Source organism: Nicotiana tabacum, chromosome 8 (genome assembly GCF_000715075.1).
Source record: "Nicotiana tabacum cultivar K326 chromosome 8, ASM71507v2, whole genome shotgun sequence".
Lineage (NCBI taxonomy): Eukaryota > Viridiplantae > Streptophyta > Magnoliopsida > Solanales > Solanaceae > Nicotiana > Nicotiana tabacum.
The window spans coordinates 116,427,218-116,454,028 of record NC_134087.1 but is presented as its reverse complement, the minus strand read 5'-3'; the positions used below and the strand labels follow the sequence as shown (position 1 = coordinate 116,454,028).

Genomic DNA, 26,811 nt, shown 5'->3' with positions numbered 1-26,811 from the left:
ATGTGTTGTTTCTTGGAACTCTCTTTCTATATTATGCCAACCTAAAAAGAGCGATGGAAAGTGGATTTCAGGTTCGATAGTCTCGAGAAGGTATTAGCCACCGGTGACCATACTTTCGTAAAAGCACCATTGGGCGGTGGTTCCTCTCCTTCCTCTTGAACCTCGAACAAAAAATCGATCTCGCCATCAGCTCGACTAAGAGTTCCGAATCGAAAAAGTAAACTGAACTTTACTTAAGACGAAGGAAGCGATTGCCGAAAAAAAACCGTTTTCTTAAGGCTTCAAACTACTAGTCATTAAGACTACTATGAATGAAAAGTAAGGAAGTCCTTTTCTTGACTTGGCCTGCGTGCATTATACCTAACCATTTAACTTGATTTCAATCTCAACAAAGAAATGAAAGCATAACTCTTTGCTCGCTTGCAGCGCCTCTTAGTCTTTTATTTTAGCCTGCCTTGTGAAGATCTCTCGGGTGTCTACGGCAGATCCGATCAGTCTCGTGATGAAGAGAAGTCTTTTCCGATGTTGAAAGGTATCGTCACGACAACTCAATTTGTCCGGTAAACTACTCGGGGCTCCCCATGGTTTAGTAAAAGGGAGGGGAAATTTTTTTTTCATCCGGGGGTTCATTCATTATGAACTAAAAAGTGGTTGGCTGATTAGTGAGGTCTTAAAAACGTCATAGAATTCATGATCGGCCATTCCATTTTTGCTTTCAGCAAGTAGGCGACGCGAATCTATGCTTTCTATCTTTCAATCGGATACCAATTGCTTGGATGCGTTTGAAAGCCTCGAGATGACTTGCAGAATAAATTCTTTCTAGGTTTGTCTTGTGTCTCCGAAACAAACGGTCCATTTATTGATGGGCGAACGACGGGGATTGAACCCGCGCGTGGTGGATTCACAATCCACTGCCTTGATCCACTTGGCTACATCCGCCCCTACCCCCGGTTGAAGTCTCTATCTACGATCAGATCCTTTCTGAACTCCCCTATGACCGCTTATCAAAGAGAAGCTTTTTCCTATACTATAGTGGCAAGTCTATTGTTGTGTTTCGGAATTAGGGGAAACAAAGCTTCAACAAGTAGAAGCTTCCTGGCAAAGCTTCAAACAAAGAGGTTGGGTTGTTCACTTCATTGATTTGACTTCACTTTACTTAAGATTAAAGATAGGGGCCGGGCGGGCAGTGAAGGCTCATTTAGTAGACAGTGAGCGAGCTGCAAGCACCTACTCCTATCAAAATGAGAAGCAGCAAGCGGAACTTGAACTTGAAGAAGCGAGCCTCTATCAGAGAAAGCCATTGCGCGCTAGCCCCTTGTCATGTATAGGGTGGAAAACCTGCGCACCCCTAAACTACAAGCTTTCTTTGAAGCCCCTACAACATGGGATATTTGAAGATTCCCCTTTCTACAAACCTTTCTATAATATAAGAGAAGCTCTTCGAGCTTTCTTCGCATGCTTGAGCGCATCCCCTTTCTATTAGTAAGGTTGTCAAATTTCCTTTAGTTCCTTTATGACTATAATATAAATAATAGGGGTAGGGGGGCGCTAACGAGCAAGAAAACGGATGCGCTAAGGCGCAACTTCGCGCAGCTGCTACGCCCTTGCTTCTTGCCTTATCTTTTACTAAGAAACTAATCTAAATAGAAGCCCTTCTTTATCAAAGTAAACTTTCTCCCTTCTTGCTTTAGTGAAATAAGGGGCGCTAACGTGACCTTCCTTCAGCAGGCTTCGCCCTATCTATTCATCTATTTTCTCAAATGGATATTTAGGGATCTCTCTTGTTCATAGATCTTGAAACCAGATCAATATCCATTTCTCAATAGATCTATTTATCGATAGAAAGATATAGATCTCTATATGGATCTATCTCCATATCTAAATATGGAAGAACCGACACAACAAGGGCGTAACCAACGGAAGGTTCTCACCCTGTCCCCGACATTGTTCTCCGACGATGTCCCCTGGGCGAAAGGAGCCACCATTCTCTTTCTTTCTTCAATCGTTCCGATCAGGACAAGTGGTTCGTTTCGTCCTCCTATCTACGCAATTCTCTGTCTTCGTTCGTGATCATGTTGGGCGAAAGGTAGTTGTAGAGGAGCGGCTGTGAAACGGCGATTCCCCCCTTTACATTGAAGTAGGGAGGGCCTCCTTCCCCACCATTCCGGCCTATTATTGATAGGGATTTTACCGATGCTGAAGATAGCTTGCTTACCAAGCCGCCCACTTGAGAAGCTAGTCGCCAGGAAAGAAGCGAGGAGGAAGCGAAGCTGTCTACGAAGCTTTGCTTCTCCCCCTGTAGTCGTAATACTCGGCTTGTCGCTACTTTGATTCAAAAGGTAACCGACGGTTCCCGACTTTCTCCGCTTTCCGCAACCGTAACCACTTGTCATTCCGATTACTTCATCCATAAACCTTTTTTTTATTTCAAAATAGCGATACGCTCTAAAAAAGTAAAGGAGAAGCTTCCATTCTAGAAGCTACCGCTTCCCGCCTCCCTCGGGGTGAGAAGTTCCCTTCCCTTTTCTAAAATGCCTGAGTGGTCTGCTCAGCAAACGTACAAAGTGGACCGCAGTTTGGCTGACCCTCTTCTTCCCATTCGGGTTGGGTTGACCCAGAAGTACAGTAAGAAGGAATGGAACCACTGGAGAGTCGTCTGCAGTTCACACTTGGGCAAAGACGACTGACTTTGGAAGCGGAACACGAACCTATTTCCACTATTCCGGGTTCTTATTGAGCGTAGCGAAATCAAGGTTGATGATAAAGTCAGCGAAGTTTCCATGGTGTTCTACCTTTGCGTAGTCTCGGTCCACAGTGGAAGGCTCCGCACCTGAGCCTCGTTAGACTCAGCTGAAGTGTAAGGTGTAAGTGAAGAAAATAGAAGAGATGAAGTCCGTCCCTTAGCCTAGTCTATATCCACAGCTGACGCAACTCCGTACCGACGCCTCACTACTACTTTCATTTTTCTTTTATTTTTAAATTAATTAACGGCTAAGCGATTTCATAACCTGAGCTTTCCTTAACCAGCTGACCTTACTTCGTAACCTTATCCTCCCTTTCTTTATAGTTTTCTAGTTCGACTAAGTGACTTCGTAACCTCAACGTACTTTTTTTCTTACTGTAGCATAGGCCTTCGCCACTTCAAACGGGCGCTTCGCCCCTCTTTTTTTGAATTAGAAAGAGCGGGGTCTTACTTATTCAGGGGGGATGAAAGACAAATAAAGGGATCAGGGGGCTTTATGATCGGAGAAAGAGAAGGGGCGTGGTTGGTATGTCACTGGGTCGGTGGGGGAACCCGTAGGAAGGGGGGACGACCCGCCGAATTCACATCAGAAATCGCCAACATGAAGACAAACGAAATCTTGAATTGCGTATAGAAACAAAACGAACCACTTCTATTCTCGGAGCTGAGGTATATGAAGAATGGCTTTTTGGTCCCTTTCGTCCAGTGGTTAGGACATCGTCTTTTCATGTCGAAGACATGGGTTCGATTCCCGTAAGGGATAGGTACTCATTCCCGGCCGCTTTCAGTTAGTGTTCATTGCTGAGTGATCGCTCGCTATCTGGCTGGAAAAGATGGTCCGGAAGCTTCCTCTCTCCCAGCAAGCAAGACGAGATCACCACTTCTCTCAGTAATGGACTTCCTTTACTTCGTAACCTTAGCCTTAGATGTCCTTTCATAGATTCTCGAACCTCCGACAGACAGAATCTCCATGCATGCGTTCTTTCTCTCCTCCCCTCAGCCATACATCCCTTTTTTTCTTTTGGCCGTTTTTGTTAGGCATTGAACCCCACCCCACGGAGCGGTGCTGAGTGGTGTCCTCCCCTCCCTAATACCTAAACAGAGTTCCGTCTATGGAGCCTAAAGCTTAAACCATGGCATGGCGCAGTAAGTTGGCCTAGTCTCTCGCCCAGCCTTCGCCTTCTTCAGTGGCCAAGTTGAAGCGTTCAACGTCGGCCTACCACCTTTTTTTTTCAAGGTTGAGCTTGTTCAATTGAAGCTAATGCTATGCTGCCCTTCCCTTGTTCAAGAGAAAGCGAGGACTTTCTTTTAGCTACTGGCCCAAACAAAAGAGATTAGCCTCTTGATCGATCGATTGATTGGATCGAAGTACGAAGGGGTTGATTGAAGTCTGAGATCAGCCCAAGACTAAGGCCGAGCAACTAGCTGCTGCAGGATTGGACGTCTATCTATCTCACCACGCTCCCCTACTCCTATAAAGGCCGGCGGAAGGAATGCTCTGCTCATCTTTCTTACGGCTCGTTACCGCAGCGCTCGTTCACCCCTTCGGCTTCTTCCATTCAAAAAAAGGTAGTCTTTCCTTGGTAAATAGCGTCTTGAAGTGAAGCGAAGGCATTATTGAAGGAAAGAAATGGCGGGTCGGTCAATTGCATTAGGTAGGAGATGCAGGACCTGTCTTAACCGCAAGTGCATTCGCTATTCGATTCCATCCTAAATCCCACCAAATTTTGATTCCAAAGTGTGTATCTCTTCTTTACTTTTAAGTGACAAGGGGGTGACAAAGGGTATACTTTCTTCTCTATGTCGCCGTCTCATCAATGAGCGTAGATTAATAGCCAAGCCTACCCTTTTGTGCTTGTTAATCTGTATCCCATTCTTCAGGTATAGTTTTCTTTGATCACAGATCGACAGGTGATCCGTCCTTTCTCCCCCTTTCGTCATAAGGCGTGGTCTGACTCTGAGAAAAAAAATTCCTGTGTTTAGGTCCCTACTAAGCAGAATTCGTAAACTATGCAAAGGCTCTTTGAATACTTTTGAAAAAGTTTTTAGCAAAAAAAGCAAAAACAATTCTCAACGCCCTTACGAGGTAGTGATGAGTTAAACTACTCGTGTTGGCATGGAAGTCAGCCCGGTAAACTGATTCCATTCTGCTACTAGGGTTCCAAACCTTCCCCTGAGCTCTAGAATCTATAAATACCTTTTCAACTCAAGAAATGCTAAAGCTATTTAGAGTTGGTATTTCTAACTAAGTCGGAAGGAGGGCTTTGGGCAAAGAGCAACTCGAAAGTACTTTACTTCAGTCCCAGTACTGAAAGACGTGACTTCAGGAGTGGATTTCGGAAGGAAAGACTTCGTTTACTTCCTGCAAATTGCTTATGTAAGAACTAGTAGAAAGAAAGGAATTAAAAAAAATAAAAATAAGGCAGCATTGACATTGAATGAGAATGCTTGAATGGGAATCATCTTAGCAACTGACTATAGACATGAGTCTAAGCCGCCAGGAGAGGAGAGACCATTTTCATGAGAGAGGGACGAGCAAGTGATAGATTGGGAAAAAAATAGGTAGGCCTTCTGAGCGGTCATTTAGGGGCCTCGTTAGCGACCCATCATTATTCCCTAAGCTGTTAGAGTCCGATCGAAGCGAGCAAGAGATAGAGGAATCCTCGCTCATAGATGTGAATTGAAAAAGCAAGCCCGAATTCTTTTTAATTAGGCTCTATAGTCTGGTCCCTGTCCCTGGTAAGGTCTGATTGTTATCCGTAAGTCTTGTTTTGACCGCGGGAAGGTGAACTTTGCAAAAGTGCTTATTTGGTTGGGAAGAATAGGACTTCTGACTCCAAGCCTACCCTACCCGAAAAAAAGTTTCAGCTATTGATGTAGCCTCTTGTCGATACTACTAGTCTTCTCGCTACCTACTAGAAAAATCCCATCAAGATAGATTGAATCGACGACCTATACTTCAACTAAAGGCACAAGGGCGTAGCGAGCACAGAACAGAGGAAATGCACATGGGTCTCCTTGAAGAACGAAGTCTAGGGTAAAGAAAGAAGGGTAGAGTGGGCACACTTTTACTGTGCTTGGATTGGCATGGCTGTCCCCCTTTGCTGGTTGAGGCTCGGCCTTTGACTCCGCTTGCCTCTACTTTTCATGTCAAGCATACAAGTCTAGTTTAGTGGGATTTACTTCTAAAGACAGGAATTCTTTTTCATCTCCCCTGTCAAAGTCGACGTCTTAACCTGACTTCCTGAGCTCAGTTGATTCTTGAAGCAGTAGCTCTGGATCGAGAGCTGGATGCTTACCTTATTATTATGAAAAGGAGAAAGAGCTCTTTTTATAGATGTTGAGGTGAGTAAGGGGGGGTTTGCTGGCTTGCTGGCTAGCTCGTGCAATCAATGCTTGAATAGTAATGGAAAAGCTTGGAGTAAAGGAAGATTCCGATAAAGGAGTGAGTTAAGATAGCCATAGCTATAGTCAAAGTGGATAGATGCCTATAAAACCACTATGAGAAGTAAGAGTATCGGATGATGGATCCGGAAACTTCCAATTCTATAAGCTGGGGAAGAGCCCTAACTAGGAGGCTATCTCTTGTTTCTCTTGTTTTCATCCAGGATTTTCTCTAAAGACGGGGAATTCTAAATTAATTACTTATCTTATAGACTCAAGAGAAGCTGTAGGCCCTTACTGAGCTAATTCAGTAAGCTATTCAAGCTCCTAGACCTCCGTCTGCCTAGTCCTGTCCTCAATAGATGACTTCCGCTTTAGGACTTCTCGGAGATTAATCGATCTATCTTAGTTATGACCGGAGACAGATCGGGACGAGCTGCATCCTATTACGATTTAGATGTTTTAGTTAGGGCGGAAAGCTACCTATCTTCTTCTGTCCTTATCTTCAATGCTAAATTCCGGAGATTCCATGAGTCGAGCATGCATTATATGTATGTATCTATTTTACTCTACCGAGCCGCGCTATAGTCGGCCGGGTACGGCACCTATTGTGCAACCACTGATCAGTTGGGTTTTACCGAGCTCCACATGGCCGGGTACGATTCTACCGAGCCTTATGATAGCCGGGTATGTTTTTACCGAGCTTATTATGGTCGGGTACGATATGATGATGATGATGCCCACAGAGGCGTATGTTTTAAAAGTTTATGTATACATACATATGTATCATGCATTGCATGTCAGTAGCCCTCAGAGGTACTCAGATTGTTGTATATTCTCTATCCCTGCTTACATTATTGTTCGTATTTATGGTTCCCTGCCTTACATACTCAGTACATTATTCTTACTGACGTCCTTTTGTTTGTGGACGCTGCATGTCGTGCAGCAGGTCCTGATAGACAGGCAGGTGCAGCTTCCCTACCATAGTAGGCTGTCCAGTTCAGCGGTGATTGGCGAGATCCCTTCTCCGGACTTACCGTGGTCTTGGTATGCATTTCTGTTATAGACATTATGGGTATGTCGGGGCCCTGTTCCGGCTATGTTGCAGCACTTATGTTCATTTAGAGGCTCATAGACAAGTGTCGACTCGTGTATAGTTTGGTATGCCTTGTCGGCTGGTTTTTGTTGTATAGTCTTTCATGGTAGCGTGGTAGCTCATACCTTATATGTAGTTTCTTGATTGTCTGGTCATCCCCTGCTATGTATGTTCATGCAGTCATATTTTATTGCTGGTTATCCATGACCCAGGTCTACCATTTATATTGATCTCGTCAGCTCTAAAAGATAATAAAGAAGGTTAGATGAAATGTACGTTGGTGCTCGGCAAGTATGGTCGGGTGCTAGTCATGGCCCTCCAGTTTGGGTCATGACATGGTCCACAACGGCAACAGAGTTAGTTTCTTGCATGATGCTTGGATCCCAAATCAGCCATCTAGTAGAGACATGGTAGAAGGTCCATAACCCCAAACAACATAACTGTCAAAGTAGACACTGTCTACAACTCAGGGAACTAGGACCTCTCCTCCATCTCTATGGATCTGCCTCCAGGCATCTCTAGCATGATCATTTATGTCTTCATTCCTCTCCATACTACCAATGAAAACAATCTAATATGGGGATTGACTTCTAGTGGATCCTTCACCAACAGCTTTGCCTACACCTTCCTTAGCAAAAACAAGAAAAATTGGGGAAATGAGGAGGAAGGGACTTATAATTGGATCTGGAAATTACAAGCTCCTAAGAAGGTCAAGAACTTTATCTGGCTTCTTGCCCAAAATAAGCTTCCTACGGGAGCCCACCTTCACAAAATTGGGGTTAACTATATCCCACAATGCTGCTTCTGCCAGAGTTTTGAAGAAATAAGCGACCACATTTTCTTTGAATGCGTAAATTCAACTCAATTCTGGCAGGAGTTGCTATCCAAAGATTCTAACGAGAGTAGGCAATAGAATCCCATTTTCTCATCTCAACAATGGTCATTAACTTGGAACAAACATAGAAACACACCCTTTAATGAAAAAATTCCTTGGGAGATCATCTCTTCCTTCTGTTTCCGGCATATCTGGCTATGCAATAACCGTAGCCTTTTCAACAACAATAAAGATAGAATTAACATCACCAACACCATCTCTAAAGAAACTGAATACTTTATGTTGTTGAAAAATGGCACCATCAAAAAGACTTTCCAAACCAATATAAATGGGAGCTCCTAGAAGAGGGTTGTTACACCCCATATTTTCATTCGTGAAAGTACGCCATAAGTAAAGTGATGAAAGCTCAAAAATAAGATGTTGCATCCCGCATTTTCGTACGTAAAAGTTTCGTCGTAAGATTAATCGACGTAAGCTCGGGAATCAGATTTTTTTGAGATTATAAGTATATTACAAACAAGTGATAAGTAAATTCCTGAAGGTGAGAGGCTAAGCGAATCGAAGAAAGTGAATTTCGTCGAAGTTTGTCAATTTGGGATAAAATACGACCCGATATAAAATATACGGTATTTATGGACTAGTGCCATACAAGGTACCACATGATCATGATAGTATGATGTATAAAATGTGTTAAAAGTGAGTAGTATTTTAAGTAATTTGAGATAATTCTTAATTATTTAGGTAATGAGTAATTATGGATTTTAGTAAGAGAATAACTAAGTTTTTATGTTATTTGGATAAGCTATAACAAACCTTCACATGGCAGCAAGATTTAGCTCCAATTTGTGACTCTTAAGTCATATATTAAGGTGGAAAAAATTGGTAAGATTTGTGGCCAAGCCATCATCAAAGTGGGGCTCACACCACCAAAACTTAAAATCTCTTTAATTTACAAAAAATGAGAGATGTTTACATCTACTAAGCTTTCTAACAGATGAAGCTCCAAAAACCACAAATTTAAGAGATCCCCATTTCATTAAAGAAGTACATAGGCTTGCTATTTGTTAACGGATGGAATTCACTTTCTCAAGGGGAATTATTATGAACCCATATAACGGTACAGTAGCGTAAAATGTGATACTAATAGAGCACGGTAGAATATTTCATAAGAATATCATATATATTTTCCCTACTTTGACCTGTCGTTACGTGTTTTTTTGCAAAAGACATGTGTTAGAGGGATTGTCAAGAGAATCGGCTCAAGTATGTTATGGCTTAGCCCTTCCTTCATTTTGGCGTGAACTCTTAATTACACGTGTTTGATAACGAGGCATAAAGAGAAGTTCATACTCCTGAATTTATATACATTATCTTTGTCTCATAAGTTACAGTATTCTCCCTTATCGGGACTTTATATTCCATTGAGTATTGTCTTCTTTCAGTCAAGAAAGTGCAGGGTCTATATATATACAGTATTATAGTATCTTCACCACTATCGAGCTATAATCAGTGGGAAGGCCCCTATTGGGCAACCTCTGATCAGATGGTAAGCAATATACCGAGCCTATTATGGCGGACCTATTACACGTTCTGAGCCTTATAGGGCCAGACATTTATTTTACTTACTATATTGAAAGAGTTGAGTCAATATCACAGGCATGTATATCTCCAGATCATCTTTGACTCCCAGTTACTTTAAGTTATTTTATTGCCTTATAGATTCGGTTCATTATTTTGTATTGATGTCCCTTTTCTGGGGATGCTGCATTTTAAGCATGCAAATTCAGACAGACAGACGGTAGTCCTCCTCAACCGGTGTTGCCCGAGTTTTGCTTGATCTGATAGCTGCACGTCCTTCGGACTTTTTGCATCTAGAGTTTTATGTACATCTTGTGTATATATGTATATATGTTATGGGTAGGTCGGTGCCCTATTCCAATTACAGTACATCCATCAGTAGAGGCTTGTAGACATATCCGTTAGTTAGTGCAGTATGTTCGGCTTGTAGGCCTAGTATTTATATTTTGTTGGTTTGTTAGTTGTAGTGATTATGATGGCCTTATCGGCCCATCTTTATAGTGATGTTTAGTCAGCGTTAGTTTCTATTCAGTTTTATATTTTTCTTAGCAAATTATCTTGCAATGTGGCCCCAGAGCCAAAATATGACATTATATGTTCAGAGTCCCTTTGTCGCAAGTTGGTACTCAAGGATAGGTGAGGCACCGGGAGCCAGTCTCGCTCCGCACGTTCGGGGCGTGACAAACTTGGTATTAGAGCAGCTCTGTCCTAGAGAGTCTACAAGCCGTGTCTAGCAAAGTCTTGTTTATGGATGTGTTGTGCACCACACTTATAAGCAGGAGGTTACAAGGCATTTAGGATTGTCACTCTTTCTTCTTACTCTAACCCATGTGGTAAAGCTCAGTTGTAAGAACTCACTTTCCATAACTCCATATTATTCATAATACGATGATGCCTACATCCGGAAAGACAAATAGTAAGAGATTGCATTTGGATATGGAAGAGTTGAGTTAGAGGAACTAGATTTTTCATGATAATTATTAGTAAGGTCTTCAGCAGATCATGTGTGTGCTAAAAGGTTTAAGTTTCTTGATAAGGATCCCAATGGCATGAATATCTATCCACCCATGTGGTAAAAAACAATGAGAGAATCAGAAGGTATAAGTTTCAACAAGTAAAAGAAGCAAGGTGAAGAAGGGTACGAGGTACACAGTTAGTAAGGATGAACATTATCTACAATTCGGGAAGAGAGATATAAGCATTTTGAGTTACCTTCACTAGCAACAGATTTATGTAGAATCGGTCACACCCATCTCAGTCATGCCCAATGGGAGATAACATATATGGTTTAAGATAAGAACAGGATGTCAGGATCCGGCTGGGCTTAGAGTAATCCAAAATGATGGATGAAATGTTTGAGTTAGTTGACATTTCCAAAGGATATTGCAAATGTGCTAACAGATCTCCTTGTGAGACACCCAGATGGTTCACTCGAGAATAGTACAGCTAGATATGAATACTACAATGTTCAAAGATAGGCACAGGAATCCTGGAAGGGATTGTATGGCTCCCATCCCTAGTAGAGCAAGAATGCTCGGAAACCCGAAGAGCCAATGTACGAAGCAAGGGGAGCTAAAAGCAAAAGAATGTCTTGTTGAAGTTTTTAAAAGAATGTAATATGCAGAAATATTAGCAAGGAAATAAGAAGTGAAATAAGGAAGCATTATGACTAAGGTGTGATACATGGATAATAACGGTAGATCAAAAAAATGACAGTATTACAGAGTGTATAGTCAGGTGAAGGAAGAAACGAGCTGTGATAGTACTTGAGACAACAAAAGAGTATAGGCCATAAAGTAATATGCTTATTTCGAGAAATACATTCACGACTCTAATGTGATTACCAAAAGGAAAAGCTAGACCTCCAGAGTAATAGAAATCAGAATGGGTTGGCGAATAAGATAAACTAAACATGGATTAGGGACTCAGTGATTTAATAATGGTCGACATTATGAGAATTGCATATTTTGTTATGGCAATAATAGAATAGACAACAAAAGAATATTCATGAGAAATTCAGAGAATGGTCATTCAGGAAGATGCTTCCCTAAAGTAAGCAATGTGAGATAAGTTAAGCTTCAGGGACTGTATGTTCCAGTTATACTAAGTGTCACCCTTGCAAGTAAGGAATTTTTGTTATCCTTGATACAGAAAGATTACCGCAAGGTAATTAAGGGTCATCGATGACGTGAAAAGATGCCAAAGATAAAGAGGTAAAACATCTATACGCAGATCATCGTAGTACTAAATCTTAGTACTCCCCTAAATGGGGGAATATGGAGTGATGTGACATTAAGTTAGAATTAATTGATGCTAGTAGCTATGGAATGGTAAAGGAAGATGCTATAAAAAGAACGATAAAGGAATGAGACTGCACTTATTTAAATCCTACAGATATGCTATGACTCCAGAATACTATGCAAGCACGATGTTAAGGAGAGGAAGTAAGGGTTCCAGCCCGGGATGTTTTTGATAAATAAAGAGCAAGAGAGAGAGGTAAGTTAAGACAAAAGAAATAACCCAAGAATGATTACGCGGAATACTGATATGAGAATGGGCCAACGAGTAGTCAGTAGTTGATTCAGGAAGAGCCTAGTTATGGCTAGACAAGTGGATACAAACAAATTAACGGATCATGCAAGATAAATTTAGTGAACCCCAACATGAGGAATTTATCATCGCAGATAGGACATCGTGACCCTTGAGAAATATTCAGATAGGAGTTGGGGTAGTTAAAGGTACCGTATAAGTGTTACAGAAATAAAAGAGATTTCCACTGGGAAGCAGTCAAAACTTTAGTTCAAAATCAACGTACGAGCAGATGAATGTGGAGGTAAGTAACTAAAGATGATTACAAGTGAGCACGAACATTAAAAACTGTACCGGGAATATGATGTAACAAGCTCGCGACTTTACAATAGTCAATTGGTCCTCCCTAAGTATTACAATGAAAGGCTAGCTGAGGAAATAAGGAAGAAGGCTTCAACCTAAGCACAATGACCTAAAGAGCAAATGGTCTTATAACAACATTCTCACAACAACATTGTATGCACTCCATAAGAAAGTGACACCTACCTTGGTTAATAAACGGGAAGAAATATCAAAAGTAATATTCGAGTTCATATGAGTTGCATAAAAATTATGGCATGTGTGGGAACTAAGATAAGCTAAGTATGCACGGACCATGGAGGCAGGAAGACCAGGAAAAGTAATACCATATGTTTAAAGAAAGCTGAGAAGTAACAGAAGGAATTATTCGATCAATGATCCAGAGATAATTACATTATGAATGCACCTAAGATTTTGGAGTATTATCCATGCAACATATATGTTGACAATCATACAGCTGTATAAGACTCCGGTAAACGTTAACGGAAGGAATTGAGTCCAGGTCATAGACAAAGGATTGAATTGTTAGAAGATTGTATCATGAATATTCCATATCATCCATGAAAGGCCAAGGTAATACCATGAGCCGCAGATCAGAAGATAGCTTAAACCTACATAAATATTTATCAGAGGGAAGAGGAAACTAAAGAGTTACATCAACTACGTAAATCGGGAGTCTGATTATACGACCTAGAAAATTATAGACATTGTGATTGATAACGTAGGAGAATTACTGTAATATCGGAGTTACAAGAGGGATAGTACAATAACCATATTCTATAACTGCTCTACAATAAAGCTAGTTAGAAAAGTACCAGCCTTATAAGAAGTCAGTTTTAAGGTTCTACTAGATTGTATATGCCCCAAAGGTGCAAATGTTATAATAAAGCTTTAAGTTGTGAATGTGAATTACACTTATGTTGAAGGGAGGTCATGAAAGACATAGAAGATATAATGCGATATTTTAAGGTAAGTAAGGTAACGGTGAACAACGTAGGGGATACTCAAATGAAAAAGATTGTGAACAGTCCATACTTTGGATAGAAGAATAGAAGCACGGGGATTCAGTATCCAGGAATGATAGCAGCGTCTTCAGTGGAATATCTTCCAGCCTATGGTTTCTAGGTACCAAGAGATATAGTTAAGAGAGTAAAGCAGAATTAGAGACGATGTGATGTCTTGCTTGATGTTCCAGAATAACACAAGGAAATCTATGGTGGAAGAAAGTTGAAGGAAGATTGCGAATAATATAAATAGATATGTGTAGGTCGTAAGCTAAAATATGGTAAAGTAACAAAGGTTTAGGGAGACAAGAATAAGGATAAGAAAAGGCGAGTGAGAAGGTGAAGAGAATGGATAAGTCCTCGGGATTAAGCCCATGAGAATAAGAGAGCTGATGATTTCTCTAATTTATACAAAGCTCAGCATAGCCTGAATGAACTCAAAGGAGTCTAAGACTAGTAGCATTAAGAAGAGGTGGAATGCTTCCCTAGTAGTTGAATGAGAGTGTAATTGTGATAGATAAAGGATGATGTTTGGGTCTTTCGATTAAGTAATGATTTCATGAGTTGTACAGGATTAAAATACCCACATAAGTTAAACCACATTGGGATGCTATGAAAAAAGGTTATGGAAGTGTAGTAACGTATCACCCCCAGGTGGATCGGGAAAATCACTTCAAATGTTCTACCATGCAACGTGAGCCTCGGCGACAATGTTACATAAAAGGTCAAGTTATCACTAGTAGATTGCAGATTAACATTGAGGTGAATAAACAATGGATGGATAAAAATTACAAAGTATGAGATGAAATTAGGCCATCATTCTTAAGATTAATAGTAATGAAGAAGCATTAATGGACTTAGATTTATGCATATAGGATAAGCAACGAGAGTAACCTAGAGTTTGGTAGAAGACCTTAGTAACGATAAATCAACGTAAGAGTTATGTTATAGTATGACATACCTAGATGTAGTAAAGTCATACGGAGGGATAAAAGGGTATATGAAATAAGGTATAACAATATTCGTAAGTTCAACAAAGTACTGAGAGAAGAACTTCAGTACACCTATAGGTTCCCAGGGGGTAACCTGTTATAGTTATGCATATATTCACAAAGTGAGGCCTAGACTTTGGCTAAAAGCGGGAGGAAAGAGGAGAGAAGTGTCACATAAGCGCACGTACAAGGACAACGATGTACATACTGCATGATAGAAGATAGAAATAGTTACGAGACTGGAAGAATTCCGACAACAAGCCATGGTGTGAGAAAGAGGCCCGGGAAGTATTTTAAGTTATTTGAGATAATTCCTTATTATGTGGGTAATGGGTAATTATGGATTTTAGTGAGAGATTAACTAAGTGATTAAGTTATTTGGATAAGGTTTAATAAACATTCACGTGGAAGCAAGATTTAGCTTCAATTTGTGACTCATTAGTCACATATTGAGGTGGCAATTTTTTTTATGATTTATTGCCAAGTCATCATCAAAGTGGGTAACACACCACCAATACTTAAAATCTCTTTAATTTACAAAAAATGAGAGATGTTTACATCTACTAAGCTTGCTAACGGATGATGCTCCCAAAACCTAACAATTTAAGAGACCCCTATTTTAGTAAAGAAATGCATAGGCTTGCTATTTGTTAATGGATGTTATTCAGTTTCTCAAGGGGAATTGTTATGAAACCTTATAACACTATAGTAGCGTAAAATGTGATTCTAGGAGAGCACGGTACAATCTTTCTCAAGAATATCATACAGATATTTCCTACTTCAATCTGCCTTACTTGTTTTTCGCAAAAAATGTATGTTTGAGGGATTGTCAAGAGAATCGGCTTAAGTATGTTAATGTTAAGCCCTTCCTTCATTTTGGAATGATCTCGTAATTACATGTGTTTGATAACGAGGCATAAAGAGAAGTTCATACTCCCGAATTTATATACATTATCCTAGTTTCATAAGTAAAAGTATTCTCCCTCATTCGGACTTTATATTCAATTGAGTATTGTCTTCTTCTAGTCAAGGGAGCGGAGGCCTATATATACAGTATTATAGTATTTTAACCACCATCGAGCTATAATCGGTGGGCAGGTCCCTATTGGGCAACCATTAATCAGATGGTAAGTTATATACCGAGCCAACTATGGTCGAGCGCCTATAAGCGATCCCATAATTGCTGAGATACAGAGCCTAGTATGGCTAAGCTCCTATGAGCGAGCCCACTACGGCGGAGCAATTACACGTTCCGGGCCTTAAAGGGATGGACATTTATTTTAATTACTATATTGAGAGAGTTGAGTCAGTATCAGCAGGAAAGTATATCTCCAGATCATCTTTGACTCCTTGTTACTTTTAGTTATTTTATTGCCATACATACTCGGTACATTATTTCTTACTGACATCCCTTTTCTAGGGACGCTGCATTTCATACATGCAGATTCAGATAGACAGATGGGTAGACCTCCTAGTAGGTGTTTCCCGATCTCATCCTGATCGGCTCCACGTCCTTTGGAGTTATTGTGTCTATACCTATATATATATATATACACACACATACACACACACACACACACACACACACACAATATATATATATATATATATATATATATATATATATATATATATATATATTATGGGTAGGTCGGTGCCATGTTCTGATCACAGTACATCCATCAGCAGAGGTTTGTAGACATATCCTATTAGTTAGTGTCAGTATATTGGGCTTGTAAGCCTTGTACGTATATTTTGTTGGTTTGTTAGCTATAGTGGTTATGACGGCCTTGCCGACCGAAATGGATAGATCCCTTCGGATATCAACACTGACTTGGTAGATATAATCCAAATGATACTCACAGGTAACTTAACATGTGATCCCATGATTTGTGAATGCAGGTAGTTACTGCAAAGGATGGAAATGGCCGTGGTGAGCATAAGTATAGGGAGCAGAATAGGGTGGCAGATACAATAGCAAAAGAGGTAGTAAAGCCACGTTTTTTAGGAAGATCCAGCTTACTAGTAGTTCCTCCGATGTTTCCAAATGATGTATTTTGGGCAGACATCCTAGGAACTGAAGTTGTTAGGAATTTTTTGGCTTGTAATATTGATAATGTATCTCAAAACATCACTTAAATGGGGGAATTACAGTACCCTAGCACTGTCAGTACTTTGTAATGTACTTTCTAGTTTAGTAGTTATATAAATATCACCCCTTTAACCAAAAAACAAAAGTTTCAACATTCTCGATATTATGTTTTACTTGAAAATAATTAAGTGAAGATTTGTGTGCAACACACGAACGTAGGAACTAGTTATTTAAAATCAAGATATGGATGAAATGCACCAGATTATGACACGTGTTAAAATCTGGTGGTAGATATTATTAGTGAGGTCTGTTAAAAAATCATATGTGACCCAACTTATTTATTGTAGAAATTTTCTGATTCCACCTTTTAACGATGGGCAAATGTGTATATTTTCATATAGTTTACTGGTATATCTGGACCTTTGTAGAGATCTATCTCATTTTTGGTTATAATTCACAAAGGTATTGCAAACTAATCTGTCCATTTTCCCCCCCATTTTTCTCTACTACTGGTCAAATTTTAACCTACAGTTGAAAATCAGAAAATAAAAAAATATGACACTAAGGGATAATTTTTAATTTTTGGTCTTTGGGGCATGTTAATAATGCACAAACCTTCATGGTCCAAAATTAAAAGTTTTGTCCAACTTATTAAATACAGAGTTTTAGTAATGATCCGACCAGTTGTTTTGAGGATTATCATCTCATGCGAAGGATTAAGGTCTCGAGCAACTTCGTATTATGTGTTATGATGTGCGTTCGTGGTGGAGTTCAGACTTCGGATGATTCGAGATTGATTTGGAATTGTTTTAGAAGCTTTAGCGGTAAGAGTTGATCAGTGTTTGAATTTTTTGTAGATGACTCTGAAACGGTGTTTTGATAGTTTCAATAGCTCTGTATGGTAATTTTGATTTTAGGAGCGTGTTCGAATGTTGATTGGAGGTCCGTCGATCGTTTCGAGATGAATTGGCCAAATTTGAAAAAATGAAAGATTTTAGAATGTTGGAATAAGTTTGTTCTATCATTTATGATTTGTGTGCAAAATTTGAAATCAGTCGGAGGTTATTTGGTATGAATCGACATTAGTTTTGGAATTCGGAAGTTCATAAGTTTCTTAGGCTTCAATCGATGCGCGATTCATAATTCTATTGTTTTTAGAGGTAATTTGAGGCTTTGATAAAGTTCATATCATATTTTGGGACTTGTTAGTATACTTGGTTTGAGTCACATGGGGCTTGGGTGAGTTTTGGATGGGTTTGGATTGTGCCGTGCACTTATTTGATCTTTCAACGTCCTTTCCTTTTGCATAAACTGTACCATATTGTGCAAAAACCTTCGATTTTTGATTCTATTAAACCATCAGATCTGTATCGTAATTACAGAACCATAACAACTAGAATCGTCGCATCCCGAGGTCGTATGAGAAAGTTATGCCAATTTCCGTATCGACATAGACAACTATTTTGCTGGTGTTTGAGGGAACGGAGGCAAATCCCATGTGTAAAATGCGATTTATAAGTCTCAGGTGTGAAATGCGATTTATAAGTCTCAGGTGTGAAATAGAATTTGTAAATCTCAAGTGTCAAATGCGACTTGACTGGAGAGCTTTCTAAAAATGGGGCTTTCACCATTTTTAACATATTTTGAGTTGTAGACCTCGAATTTGAGCAATTTTTACCTGTTCGATTGGGGTAGCCATCCTATATCCGAAATTGATTTCCTTTCATGATGTCGTACTTATTTATAACATTAAATTAGTGAATTGAATGGAAAATAATGGAAAATTTTGTAAAAATCTTTTCAAATGTAAAATGAGGATTTGAAGGGCGATTCAAGAAAGTCATTTTGGAGTAACAATCTAGCATCTTGAAGGTAAATATATTTGCTAACTTTGTGTGGGGGAACTACCCCGTAGGATTTGAGTCATTTGTGCTATTGTGTCATGTGAAGGCCATGTATGCGAGGTGACGAGTGTGTACTCGGGCTTATTTGTGGAAATTTTACCGTTTAGGGATCTTAGGTTCTTATGTTCATTAGATGTAAAGTTGTTTTAGCATGTTAAATCCTCCATTCACTAAATTCACCCTTACATGTCTTATTTGGAATTGATTGATTCACGGTCTACCCTTGTTGCTAATTAAACCCTTATGTGCCTTAATTGAAGTTTCTTCTTTATTGCCTTGTTGTCTTTCTCGTAGTTGCTTAACCTTAAATGAAGTTATTATTATTTCTTCCAGAATTGCATAACCTTAATTGAAGTTATTGTTATTTTTTCCGTAATCTTAACCTTAATTGAAGTTATTATTAATTCTTCCGTAATTGATTCGCCTTAATTGATGTTTTGTTATCCCATTTATTGTTGACATATTATTATTTGGGGTCATTCATTCATGCTATCTCTCTTACCGTCGAATTGCACTTTTGTGGAATCATTGCTACACATTATCTCTCCCTTGTTGATCTATTCTTGTTGAGACCATTACTCCCTATTGTGTCTTGCTTTGTGAGCTCGTTCCTCTATTTCCTTGTGTTCTAAAGTTCTTGTGTTGGTTTATTTGTCGTACTCTTGGGTTATCCTTGTTGCTGATGTTGTACTCAGTGTTGTTGATCTGAATGCTATGTATGGCTGTGGTATTGAAATTGTTTTGAGGAAATGTTGGGGCATTTGGGAACATGTTGTTGTCACACCTCATTTTTACACCCGAGGGGGTATATAAGGGAGTTTTTCCAACTTAAGTGACATAAATAGAAATGGAATTATTTTATTGAATTTTCAGAGTAGCCTCTTGGAGTAGTTTATTTGGTGTCCCAAGTCACCTGTTCATTTTTAAAATCCCAAATCGTGGATATCGACATTATTTAAAAGTCTGCGAAACTAGAAAACTAGGTAAGGAATTCTATTAACCCGGAAGAAGGTGTTAGGCATTCTCGAATTCCGTGGTTCTAGCACGGTCTCTTTAACTATTAATAATGGGCCTAATTATCTGATTAATTACAAGTTTTAAACCTATTATGCATTTTTAACTTTATAACTGCTTTTATTTAATTCAAATAGTTTTAGGATTTATGGATTTATTTCTTGAACAAATTACGTTTGTCGTACACTTGTTTGTTTTGGAACATGCCGCAAACCACGCTATATAAAATACACCCGCAATTCGTGACATGTTTATTTTATTATTATTCGAAGTTGTTATGATTAGGTTACATGAAATGCACACCCGAATTTAGGAATTAAGTATTACGACTATGCCACGTGAACCGTACCCATAGTCACGATGATTTATTATAAACACGTCTAAATCAAACTACCAATGTTCAACGTATTTTCAACACTAGTTTTGGTATTGACGTGAGGGACATAGATTATGGGATTCCTTTGTGAATGGCACGCCTCAATTTATTTCAAAAGATCATACTTAATTAAAGCAAACTACGGATGTTCATATTAAAAACTAAATCGAGGTTAAATATAAGGCTACTAATTGTAGGTTAGCATTAAAATATAAGTTAGGCCTTTAATTATTAAAAAATTTGGGCTAGCAAAAGACCTATTGCATTATTAAGGACAACGTTAAAACTAAAGGCTCGTGCCAACTGGGCTCGAAATTGAGCCCAAGAATGAGGACGAGGACACAAGCCCGCCTGACTTTTACTTGGCAAAATGATCTAGCCAATACCAGGCCCAGTTTTTAAGAGAAAAGGCCTTCAATGTTAAACTCATTTTTCATTATCTGAAAAGTAAACTTAGTGGATAAAGTGCTGAAGTTGTTTATGCTCGAAATTGAGCACGAAAATGAAAGGAAAAATGGAGCAGGTACATGTTGGGCCTGATTTTAACAAGCTGCCTCATCTGGGCTAACATCAGGCCCAACTATTTTAACAAGAGGACCTGCAATGTCTTGGCCCTAATAAGGCCTGATTCCCTTTGTTTTTACATATAACAAAAAAACTACATAAATACTGGAACTACACAAAGGGCTTCGAAATTAAGGCACAATTGAAGCTCAATGTCCACTAAATCACATGTAACACAAAACAATACAAAATTTCTGCAAAAATCAAAGGCTGACAAACCATAAGTTTAACCTATTAACATGATTTTAACAACAAAATATTAAACCCTAAATCTATTCATGAATCAACTTACTCTTAAATATACAGTCATTTAACAGTGTTGAAAATAGTGATGGTTTAGCTGCATATATTTAGCAACCAAACACTGCATTTTCAAACATGTATGACATACTAATTGATACTCTCCAATAAACAACCAAGGGAATTATCGGAGCTCTTATGGACAATACATAAAAAATAAACTAATTTAAATCTTCAGCACAATGGAGTTCCTAACTAAGCAACTAACTATTAGGCAGAATACAACAGGCTTAAACAAAACTAAGAAATTGCAAAAGAAAGACTAAGTAACTTGAAAGAATATATATAAGGGAAAACTGAAGGTCAACATTTGAATATCACTTCTTATTACAATCAAACTAAACACATGTTTTGAGCTTCATTTTGTCAGTCAAATGGTCATGGAATACCTGGATACAACAGAAACAATGTGAGAAAACCTCCGAGAAGCAAAAGAAATCCGCAAGAACTTTAATAGAAAATGAGAAGGATAGAACAACAAACACCACATAGCTCCAAAGCTTAAACTATATTTTTATTTAGAGAACCAGAAATCCCAGCAAAATGGCTCGAAATTTTCTTTGAAAAATGAGTAAATTTGATCAACTCTAATGGAACAGTAGAAGCTGAATTTTTTTGAGTGTTTTTAGGGTATGAAAATCTATCTAGTATCAGGGAGTAACTTTCTTTTTATAGGGTAACCAAAAATAGTATCCAAAGAATATTCGGACCTAAATTCTTTGGATAGTACAGCATATTGATAGAGAATAATGTACAGTTGTCCATTTTTCAGCATCTTTTCAAAGAAACTCTGGACAGCTGGTACATTTCTAGAACTTTCCTCTTAGGTCTGGTCCAATTGTCATTACCAAATCGCCCAAGACAGGCCCAAGATAGGCCCAAGTCCAATAACACTTCAGACCTTGACTGATTAGGCCTTCATTGGACAAACCAGAAACAAATATAAAAGTAAAAAACTATCATCAAATCACCCCAGCAACATTTGAACATTTGAAATTAATCAGTACCCAATCACTAACTAAATTCACCTAAAAAGGCAAATAATCCTAAGAGATATGTAAATTAGTTAATAACTAGTTTAATTAACTCAATTAACCTAAAACCTATGCAAATGACCAATTAGAATCAACTGAACTTAAACAAACTAAAACTAATTCAAACAAGTGAATAATAAGAAATAATTCAAAACAAGCAAATAATAAAACTAATTTACACAACTAAATAATCCAAACTAATTCAAACAAGTAAAATACCCGAATTAATTTGAACGAGTAGATAAGAAAACTAATTAAACAATTAAATACTCAAAACAAATTCAAACAAGTAGATAATCAGAATTAATTCAAACAAGTAAAAGAAAAACCAGAAAATAGGAACTAAAGAAAAGAAAGAGGAAGTGTATTGGTTCGTAACTGAAATGAACTGACGACTGAAGCAACTCAATGAATGATGAGGGTGATAAACTTTGCTGGGCATCAGTGGCCTAGGTTAGAAGTTGGCGACTCTCGAAACCAACCAAGACTAACGCTAATCAATTGTTCCTAACAAGAACAATTGCTTAATGTAAGTCTCGAGTCAAATCGAGCCTTGGAAGCATAGAAATCGGAGTTAGGAAGGGATTAGGGGTTTTCAGAATTTCAGATTTGAAATTAAGAAAAATAGGTAGGGATTCTAGGGAAACTAATGGTAGATTTGTGCTTTGGGGGTTATGAGAAGTGTAGGGTGAAAATTTGGGGCTATTTGGGCGACCTAGAGTTTAGGGTGTGATTTTCAGATTTGAATTTGGAGGATTTCGATGATGATTTGGGAGAAACTAATGAGGGATTAGTGTTTGGGAGGGGCTCAGGGTTACATGGTGTGAATTTGGATTGATTTGGAGGTACTCCGCCACCGTAAGGCTATTTCTGGGCGGCGGAGAAGGGCGGACCAGCGAGGGGTTACAGGGCGGCTAGAGTTATGTGTTTAGAGAGATGAAGATTGAAGTGAAGGGCGGGGGTCTCTAGGGGTTCAAGGGTTCGAACAATTTTATAGCTAAAGGATGGGCAATTGCGAGCTTTTGGATCAAGATAATCCAACGACTGGGATTAGAGGGGATGGTAAACGTCGTCATTTTGGGGTATGACGACTGGATCGAGTATCGGAAATTGGGCTGGGCAAAATGGGGCATTGTATTTGGGCTAATTAAAATTTGACCCAATGCACAAAGATAAAAATCTTTTCCATTTTTCTTTTCCCTTTTTTTCTTATTCTTTAATTAATTAAAGTCCTAAATTAATATAATTTATAAAATTAAACTAATTATCTATTTATAATTTTTACAAAAATTTGTTAATCCTAAATTAATGAAGAGGAAAATACTAATCTAAAATTAAAAGTTAGAATGTAAAAATGAGCAATATTTTTTGTGATTTTCATTTTAATACAGCAATTAATCAACCAATTTATCCTAAAAATATGAACAAAAAATCTAATATGCAATGCATGATATTTTTAACATTTTTGGGCATTTTTTAATGATTTTAACAAAACTAAACGTGCGTAAAACTGCAAAAAATTAATAAAAATCCTACAAAAATCCTATAAAATTGAAAACAAGTTGGAAAAAATCTATTTCATTAATTTTGTAGAGGTATCTTTTAGTAGGCAATAATCACAAGCTCACAACTGCCCCTCGTTGCTCGAAAGCATGAAGAGTTTTCGGGAAAGGATAAAATGAGCAATTACGAGCGATTTTTACCTGTCTAGATACTCCTCGGGAAGCATTTTTGGAAAACCTATGACCGAATCTTTCTTCAGAGGTTCCCTACATATCCTTAACTATAAAATAATCAGGTCAGTGTAGTTCTGGAAGTTTCGGTAGCTGGGACAGCCAAGAAACTGTGATTTCACTACCGTTGTTGTTGTTTCTGCTTGCTGAGCTCCTTAATACACCAAAATGAAAGATGAAAAGCTAAACTATCTAAGCCTATCAACTACGAGTTACAAGATTCCTATCTATAAACATTCTAAAGCTTGATCTTGAGTCTTGGGCTAGTTCTTCCTATAGACACTAATCTGAATGTTGATGCTCGTTAGCTGCAACCGTTGATTTATTTTTATTCAGCTTTTCGGATCGAGGTGGGACATGCAAAGCTTGTGACTTCAATCATATCTTGAGCAGTCCGCATATTTTCTCCGCTTCTACACTTAGAGTTTAACTTCTTTTCTTTTTTTTGTTTTCTTTTATTCGGATTGAGACTTCTTCTTTTGGTCATCTCGAATTTCGTGCCTCACAGTAAAACCTGTTCAGACACCAAAGCGAACAAATGAACAAAATTTTTCTGCCCCAATTTTCACTAGGAAAATTTCGTGAGTTATTGTAACAAAATCTAAACTACTTCTTTATTGAAAGCAATAAAACCAGGATTGTGTATCCTTGAGAAAAAGAGATTATGGAGTGGAGATCCTATATCTAAATGAAATCTAATGGGGATATGAGGTCCTGAGTTGGAAAGATTACCAGATTATGCTGGCATCAACTAGGGAGTGTGACCCTATACTGGAAAAGACTACTAGGTTATGCTGGCAGAGTCCTCGGGTAATGCCGATAAAGTTCTCGGGTTATGCCGGGAAAATCATTGGGTTATGCCGGAAAGGTCCTCGGGTTATGCCGGAAAAGGTCTCGGGTTATGCCGGGAGAGTCAGCGGGTTATGCCAGAAAAGATCCTCGGGTTATACCGGGAGAGTCACCGGGTTATGCCGAAAAAGGTCCTCAAGTTATGCTTGGAAAGTCATTGGGTTAGGCCGGAAAAGGTCCTCGGGTTATGTCGGGAAAGTCATCGGGTTATGCCGGAAAAGGTCCTCGGCTTATGCCCGGAAAGTCATCGGGTTATACCGGAAAAGGTCCTCGGGTTATGCCAGAAAAGTTCATCGGGTTATAATAGAAAGGTCCTCGGGTTATGTCGGGAATGTCATTGGGTTATGCCGGAAAGGTCCTCGAGTTATGCCAGAGAAGTCATTGGGTTATGCTGGAAAGGTCCTCGGGTTTTGCCGGGAAAGTCATCGGGTTATGCCGGAAAGGTCCTCGGGTTACGCCGATAAAGTCATCGAGTTATGCCGGGATGGTTCTCGGGTTATGCCGGGAAAGTCATCGGGTTATGCCGAAAAGATCCTCGGGTTATGATGGGAAAGTCATCGGGTTATGCTGGGAAGGTCCTCGGGTTATGTCAGAAAAGTCATTAGGTTATAGCGGAAAAGGTCCTCGGGTTATGCCGGGAATGTCATCAAGTTATGCTAGAAAGATTCTCGGGTTATGCCGTAAAGGTCCTCGGGTTATGCTTGGAAAGTCATCGGGTTATGCCGGAAAAGGTTCTCGGGTTATGCCGGGAAGGTCATCGGGTAATGCCTGAAAGGTCCTCTTGTTATGTCGGGAATCAACTAGGGAGTGGGACCCTTTGTTGGAAAGATTACTAGGTTATGCTAGCATCAACTAGAGAATGGGACCCTATGTTAGAAGAGACGTAGCTAGAGACTGGAAACCTTATGCTACCATGATTTTGAATTTTTCTTTTTCTTCTTTCATTTCATTTTTGGCATTTTTTTATTTAAGAAAATGTATAAAATGTGGGTAATAATTTGGAAAAGACTTCCTTTTGGATTGATTATTGTTTTAGAGTTGTTTCTAGCCCTTGCGCAGTTTCTTTTTGGTTACAGCTGCTTCTTGCAAGGTCGCTTTGGACTGCACTTGTTTCCTATTTTCAAATCAAAGAACATTTTATCATTTTGAAATGATGGATGGTTTTGTGGCCTTGATTGTCTTAATCACTTGATCTTGGCCCAGCTCTTTCAATAAAAATCTCTATTGCTCACTGACGCTCTGGAAATTGATTTCATTTCTTAACCCAGGGATCTTGACATTCCAAGATTCCACAAGATGATTGACCCGTATGGGTCTTGACCTTCTCTATCTTATTTTTCCTTTATGGGCGCTTGACTTTCATTTCCTTTATTTTCAAGAGTTTTTGACTCTAGAGCATCGGCCATAGTGGCCAGTCGAGGCCGACTTGACGCACCTGCTTAGGCTGGGTGCTTTTCTTGAATTTTAACCTTCTGCCAGAAAAAACCCAGTAAAACAAATTTTGCTATCTTTTCTTTATATTAGTTTCGGAGGAGAATTAGACCAAAAAGGATTCAATGAAAAGTAAACAAAGGACATGATAATGAATTTAAATGAGATGTGTCCCTTTCGGGGAAAGGAAAGGACTTATCTGGAGTGCATGCAGACTTCAATAGACATGACATGCTTTTTGGACTCGATACCTGATTTGTGCAAACCATCCAACTCTCATAAACCCATCACAACCTGTAACGACTCGACTGGTCGTTTTGATCTTTTGCATTTCGCTTGCTAGTTCTCGAGCATGACTTGCCCCGTGTGATGTATTATGACTTATGTAAATCTTTGGTTTTGGTTTTCAGGGTAATCTGAATGACTTTGGAAGAACAGTTCTCAGTTTGTAGCTTTAAATTCGTAAGGTTTGACCAAGATTTGACTTGTTTGTATATAATCTCAAGTAAGAAAATTTATGGTTGGGTTAGCTCTGTTAGGTGATTTGGGACTTAGGAGCGTGATCGGAATGCATTTTGGAGGTCCGTGGAAGGCTTAGGCTTAAATTGGCAAAATTGAGATTTCGGCGTTTTCCGGTCGATAGATGAGATTTTGATATAGAGGTTGGAATGAAATTCCGAGAGTTGCAGTAGATTCGTTGCGCCATTTGGTTGGGGTTTTGATCAAAAGCGTATTTCGGAATATTTTAGAAACTTAGGCTTGAATACGATGTGATTTGGTAGAATTGATGTTGTTTGAGGTGTTTTGATGATTGGAACAAGTTTGAATAAGGTATTGGGTCATGTTGGTGCTTTTGGTTGAGGTCCCGAGAGCCTCAGGATGATTTCGGGTGGTTGCAGAGAGGTTGAGATGTTTTACAACTGCTGTAGTTGTTGTTGTTTCAGGTCTTTTCACACCTGCGATTTGGGGACCGCAGGTGCGGCACCGCATGTG

The 26,811-nt window shown here is 39.0% G+C and overlaps 1 non-coding gene across 1 annotated transcript; it reads left to right on the top strand.

The window, feature by feature from the left end:
* Window positions 1-3,434: 3,434 nt before the first annotated feature.
* On the top strand, window positions 3,435-3,506 carry TRNAE-UUC (transfer RNA glutamic acid (anticodon UUC)). Its single transcript has one exon. It is a non-coding gene; the product is annotated as a tRNA-Glu (tRNA).
* Window positions 3,507-26,811: the final 23,305 nt, after the last annotated feature.